The 6,813-nt window shown below is 43.1% G+C and overlaps 1 protein-coding gene across 1 annotated transcript in view; it reads left to right on the top strand.

Annotated features, from left to right (window-relative positions):
• The first annotated feature begins 2,722 nt into the window (after positions 1–2,722).
• Positions 2,723–6,813, top strand: part of TOB2 (transducer of ERBB2, 2) — a 17,964-nt gene continuing 13,873 nt past the window's right edge. Inside the window, exon 1 of the mRNA XM_042467381.1 lies at positions 2,723–3,107. The gene's annotated coding sequence lies outside the window, so the exon portion shown is untranslated. The remainder of the gene's footprint in view (positions 3,108–6,813) is intronic.

Here is a 6,813-nt window from a genome sequence, read left to right as displayed (position 1 = left end):
ATAGATAGATAGATAGATAAGATTAGATAGATAAGATTAGATAGATAGATAGATAGATAGATAAGATTAGATAGATAAGATTAGATAGATAAGATTAGATAGATAGATAGATTGATTGATTTAAGGAGCACAGGCACACTATATGGTCCTTAAATGTATCTATGGCCCTTAAATCTTTATTTCATATATGTATGTCACAATATGTGGCCCTTAAATTTATCTATATATGGCCCTTAAATCTTTATATCACATATATATGACCCTTAAACCTATCTCTCGTTTGTGTGTGTGTGTGTGTGTGTGTGTATGGCCCTTAAATCTTTCTGTGTGTGTGTGTGTGGGGGGGTCCTTACATCTATACTGTATCTATGGTCCTTAAATCTTTATGTCATCTATGGCCCTTAAACAGTACTGTATACTTAAAGGAGAGCCGCCAGTTCAGCACATACTGCCATCCTCATAGTATATATGTGTGTGATAAATGGATGGATAGACAGAGAGAGAGGTCTAAAACACGCTGCAGAAATAATCCAGTTTGAGACCACTTTAGCTGCCCTGGCTCAGTGCTAGGGAATCCTGGGAATTGTAGTTATCAGTGGCACCAGGGTTGGGGTTTTCTAGGCAATTTTCTTCAGAAGAGGGTTGGCATTGCCATCCTTTGAGGCCGAGAGAGTGTGTGACTTGTCACCATGGCCAAGCAGGAATCCGAACCCTGGTCTCCAGAGTGGTAACGAATGCTGAAACTATCACACCACTCTGGCCCTGTATTTGACTCGGATCTAAACATTTAGATCAAATGCAAAGCAGGAAAGTGGCGAGATCACGTTCAGAGGCTTAAATGGCGCCTTAACGCTCCGCCTCACTCTGAGGATTACATTTGGTTGTCGTTCCACAAACAAACGCCTAAGTAGCTTCGTTTAATGGCAGCTGTGAACTGGAGGGGGAAGAGGGGACATGTCCGACCACTTCATGCCTCATAACCAGCACTGGCCACTTGCTTGAGTTCAGGCCTTCACAAAAACAGAGAGGCTTGGCAGTGCCACAAGACTGCTAAGTGGGCAGCCTTTGGTTTCCAGGCAACCTTCTGAGGCCTACTCTTGCTTTTTCAACCACAACATTATTAGCAGCTGCCATTTTAAAAAGTAGGCCCTATTGTTGTCGCCAGTTTCCTGTCACAACAACCAGGGTGACCTGCACATCCTCCTTTTGCATGACATGCCCTACATTTCAACCTTCTGTCCAGGAGGGATTTCAAAATGCCCTCCATTTTGAGCATGACCCAAACAGATGGGACAAATGAAGCAGCTTTAGGTGACTTTTGAAGTGCCATATAGCCCACAAAACCCACAAAAACTATGCAAAGGGCTCTTGTATCTCTTTTGAGACTAAAGTCCAAAACACACTGCAGAGGTAATCCAGTTTGAGACCACTTTTAACTGCCCTGGCTCAGTGCTGGGGAATCATGGGAAGTGTAGTCTACTCTTGTGAGACATTTAGCCTTCTCTGTCAGAGAGAGAGCTCTGGGGCCACAATAAACCCAACAATTCCCAGGATTCCCCAGCACTGAGCCAGGACAGTTAAAAGTGGTCTCAAACTGGATTACTCTTAAACTGGATTGTTTTGGGCCTAACTGAAAGAAGTTGTTGGTGTGAGCTTTTGTAGACCCAAGTCTACTTCCTCAGTTGCGTATGGAGTCTGCAAGTGAAATATTTGTTGATTGTAAGGAGTTGAATTTTAATATAGGTTTGGATGTGCTTCTATGTGGCTGATTATGTGTGTGTTTCAATGTTTAACAAAACATTATATTTACACACACACACTGGATTATTTCTCTAGTGTGGATGCAGCCATAGGGTGGCTTACCTGGACTTTTCCTGGATGTGTCCTATATTTCAACCTCCTGTCCAGGAAGAATTTATTATACACACACACACACACACACATATATATGGATGCAGCAATAGGGTGGCTTTTCTAGACTTTACCTGGACATGTCCTACATTTCAACCTCCTATCCAGGAGGATGCTTGGCACTAACATAAACTGCATCCACATTGGAGAAATAATCCGGTTTGAGACCATATATATATATATATATACACACACACACACACACACACATGTATGTGTGTGCAACACACATATGGTCGCAAACCAGATTATTTCTACAGTGTGGATGCAGCCTATGTTAGTTCCAAGTGTGCATATACATATATATATATAAATGTATGTGTATGTATGTATATATATGATATACATATAAATTATAGATATATAGATATATAGATATATAGATATATGTGTGTGTGTGTGTGTGATACACACACACACACACACACACACATATATATATATATATCTGCCCTGGCTCAAAGCTAAGGAATGTTGACTGTATGTGTGTATGTATATATCTATCCTCAGAAGATATATATATCTCTACTCAGAATGCCATAGCTTTGAGCCATGGCAGCTGAAGCGGTCTGAAACCGGATCATTCCTCCAGTGCGGACGCAGCCTGCGTCAGCCCCAAGCAGCGTTCCCTGTCGGACTCGTTCAAGCCCTGTCCCTCCCTGGCAGCGCAAGGGTTAAGTCCTCCGAGGAGTGCCGCCTGCGTTTGGCGAAGTAGTCCCGGCCGTCCCCTCCCTTGTCCTTTGCGGGGCGCGTCACTCTGGGTGTGGAGGAGGAGGAGATCCGTGCGCAGGGTTGCTAAGGGTGAAACTTTTCATTGACTTTGCTCACTTTGGGCCGGGCGAGGGAGGCTGCTGCAGGCTCCCTGCGGAGGGAAGGAAAGAAGGGAGGCAGGGAGGAAAGAAGGAAGGAAGGGGGCGCCCCAGCCATCACCACCATCACCATCCCACCTCTGGAAAAGGGGATTAAGTGTCACCCAAACAGCATCCAGTTCATTTAAAACAACAGCAGCAGCAGCAACAGCCACAAAAAACCAGAAGGTCCACCGCCATTATTACTATTGCCACCATCATCATCCTCATCCTCACCAAGAGCACTTTGTGAGAAAGGGAGACGCTCCCAAGAAACAAGCCCCTGGAAGAAGAACAAGAAGCCTTTCCCAGCCCACCTTCCTCCCTGGTGCTGCTGTGAAGAACGAAGTAAGTGATGGAGGCTGGTGGCTGGGACTCAGGGGTGGGGCACCCCTCCATCCCTCACTCTCCTTGGAAAACAAATGGGGTTAGGCTGGTTTTCAAAATACGTCTTCCATAGGAGAGCCCTGGTCCCTTCCTTCCTCTTCAGGCTTCTTGCTCGGTTTGGTTTGGAGGCTCCTTGGAAGGAGAGATTGGCAACTCATCTGATGTTTTTCCAACTCTTCTGAGAAGTAATAATGATAATAATAATGATAACCCCTGCCTTCTTTCCTGCATTGTTTCCAGTGAGAGCCCTCTCAGTTTTGTAGGCTGGGTTGCCTTCCTCCTTTTTGTTTTTAACATGAAAATCCCATTGGAATGCTTTCATCTTTTTAAAAAATAGCCCCCTCTCCATGTTTTTATTTTAAAAAGGCTCCACTTAATACACATTTTTTTGCTTATCTTTTCTCTCTTTCAAGGAGGAGGAAGGTTGGAAGTGGCTCCAAGAAAAGGGCTGATACTCCAACCATTTTGGGGTTTTGTGGCTCATTTTTTGCTCCCAAAAACAATCCCAATAATTCCCTTATAAACCCTTAATACAGTGCATTAAATACCCCCCTTTTTTGGGCTAAAGGCAAAATAGAAGGGGCAGAATCTGGTTCCATTTAGCTGTTTTTTGTTTGTCAAAGCCAATCTGGGGGAAAAAGAAAGGAAGAAAAAGAACTAAATTGGGTTGTTTGGAAAGAAAGGCAATAGGAAGAGAATCTGTTTGGAAGAAAGGAAGGCAAGGGAGAGAGAGCAGTTGGCTTCGTTTAATCCAAGATTGGAGCTGGCTTTGCTCAGGAAAAGATGGTTCCTGCTGCTGTGCTCGAACTTTCTTTCTCTCTTTGGCCTTTTTGGGGAGAGAAGGAGGTTCAAATGCTATAAAACACACACCTTTTTAAATAACAACCATGGTGTGTTGTGATGTGTGTGTCTGTGTGTTGAGTGCCTTCCAAGTCATTTCAACTAATAATATGACACCCCATTATTAAAAGCTCTTTATTTATCCTCCTTCGACCCCCCTCAAATGATGGGGCTCCCCATTAAATTCCTCAAGTACTTAATAGTTCCCCAATATTAAAAGTCCCTGAGAGGGAGAGGAAAGGCGTCCATTCTTCATTCTTGATTTCAACAATGTTTCCCCAGTTAAAACCATTGGGAAGGATGAACGAGTTCTTTATGATTCATTTACTCTTGTTCTCTCCTCTTGATGGTTTTAATAATGCCCCCCCCCCAATATTAAACCAATGGGGAGCTTGAACAAGTTCTTTATTAATTCCTTATTTATTTTGTTATGACTTGATTATTAAAACCATTGAGAGGGTAGAAGAACAAGGTATTTGTGTTCTTTATTCTTCTTGGACCCTCTCAATGGGGAACTATTAAATCATTGAGAACTAGTAAACAGAGTTCCTTATTTATTCTTGCAATGGTTTTAACAATGGCTCCCTCCTTATTAAAGCCATTGGGAAGGTAGAACAGTTTCAGCCCATTCGAGGCAAGGAGGGTGTCAGGGGATCATCATCATCATCATCGCCATTAATTACAGTATGAGGGTTATAATGTTTATTATTATTATCATTATGGGAATATGGCCATGGGAAGAGCTGTTTCCTTGGGCCTGACTGAGGGCCCTCTTGCGAGGAGGAGGAGGCCCAGAGAGACCCCGAAATGGAGGAAGGGGCTTCGGGGCCCTCTCTGGGCCTCGGATTAAGGCGGAGAAGAGGGGGCAAAGGGCGGCCTGGGCCTCGAAGGCAAGCCTCGTCCGGGGCTGAAGGGAGAGTAAGAAGGTCAGGGCCGAATAACCTTCACTCGGACGCCTTCGTCCAGTGCTGCCCTTTAAGAGACTTTGGACTTCAACTCCCAGAAGCCTCGGCCATGGTGGCCAATAGCTTGGGATTCTGGGAGATGGAGTCCAAAGTCCCCTCAAAGGGCGCTGTTTGGAGACCACTGCCTTAATAGGCCTTGCTCCTCAACGGGCCCTTCCTTCTTTGTGGAGGCACACTCTCTCAGCCTCAGAGGGAAGCCTCCTTGGAACCAGTCTGTGGAGAGAGAGACCTTGTAGCCCCTTTTGAGACCCAGCTGAAAGAAATGGGCAGCATGAGCTTTCGTAGACCAAAGTCTACTTCCTCAGATGCATTTGGATGTTATAATAATAATAATAATAGAGAGCCTTGTCGCACATTGGAGACTTAATTGAGAGAAAGAAATGGGCAGCATGAGCTTTCCTTAGACTAACTAAAGTCTACTTCCTCAGATGCATTTGGATCTGAGGAAGTAGACTTTAGTCTCAGGAAAGCTCATGCTGCCCATTTCTTTCCTTCAGCTGGTCTCAAAGGAGCCAATTCTCTCTCCACAGACGGATTCTACAGACTGACACAGCTATAGCTTTGAATTCTTGGAACCAGTCTTGCCTGAGGGTCGCCATTAAATTTGAAGGCACCCACCCACAAACAACAACTGCAGGGCCTTGGCTTTGTGTGGCTCCTTCTCCTCCAAAATGGAGGCTGGTTCTCAAGGCCTTTGGGGGACACTTGCCAGGCTGAAGACCCCCCTCTCATCCTGACCCTCTTTCTTTCAAGGAGGCAGCCCCTTAGCCTGATAAACATGTTTAAGGCTTGGGTTATTTTTCCTGTCAGTTTTCACAAAATGGAGGGTGGTCAGAAAATGCAAGTGGGGGGGGGGAGGAGATGCAAATATTTGCTTCCAAGGCAAAACAGAAGTACAGAAGAGAGGTTTTACAAACATTTATTCAGTCTTCATGTTAAGCTTCGGTTGAAATGTCCTCCACTTTGTCCCAATCCCACAAACTTAGGGAGAGAGGGTCAAATGTAGGGACAGGGTGACCAGGCATCACAAAATAAATGGAGGACATTCCAGGAAAATAAGAGAACCGTAATCAAAGCTGAGGGGGGAAAACTCCACTCATATAAAGATAAATTCCTGCTTCTTAGTCATGCTGAAAATGGAGGATGTTCAAGAAACTATGTAGGGTGTTACCAGTGTAAAGCATTGTAAAATGAAATATAAAAACATTTATATATAAATTCCTGCTTCTTAGTCATGCTCAGATTGGAAGACATTCAAGAAAATTATAGGGCATTACAGCTTAAAAGCTAAAAAAACATTCATTTCGATGTAAATTCATGCTTCATAGCCATGCTCAAAATGGAGGATGGTGAAGAAAAATGTAGAGCATTACAAAATAAAACCTTTAAAACGTTAATGTAAATGTAAATTCATATTTCTTTGCCCTGCTCAAATGGAGGACATTAAAGAAAACTGTAGGCCATTACAAACTAAAACCTAAAACAATATTAATATCAGTGTAAATTCATACTTCTCAGCCATGCTCAAAATGGAGGACATTCATGAAAAATGTAGAGCTTTTTGGTTTTATTTTACATGCTTTACATTTTTCTTCATGTCCTCCATTTTGCGCACATCTAAGCAGTATGAATTCACATTTTCTATGAATGTTTTTTTAGCTTTTATTTCGTAATGCCCTACAATTTTATTGCATATTCTCATTTTGAGCACGGACTAAGCAGCATTTATTATATTTTAGGAGCGTTTTAGGTTTTATTTATAGTCATGCCCTCTCATTTTTTTCTTGAACGTCTTCCTCCATTTTGTACACGGCTAAGAACGCATTATTTACATTTATATTAATATTTTTAGGCTTTATTTT

Source organism: Sceloporus undulatus, chromosome 5 (genome assembly GCF_019175285.1).
Source record: "Sceloporus undulatus isolate JIND9_A2432 ecotype Alabama chromosome 5, SceUnd_v1.1, whole genome shotgun sequence".
NCBI lineage: Eukaryota > Metazoa > Chordata > Lepidosauria > Squamata > Phrynosomatidae > Sceloporus > Sceloporus undulatus.
Note: the sequence above shows the minus strand (reverse complement) of the source record. Positions and strands in the feature narration are given on the sequence as shown.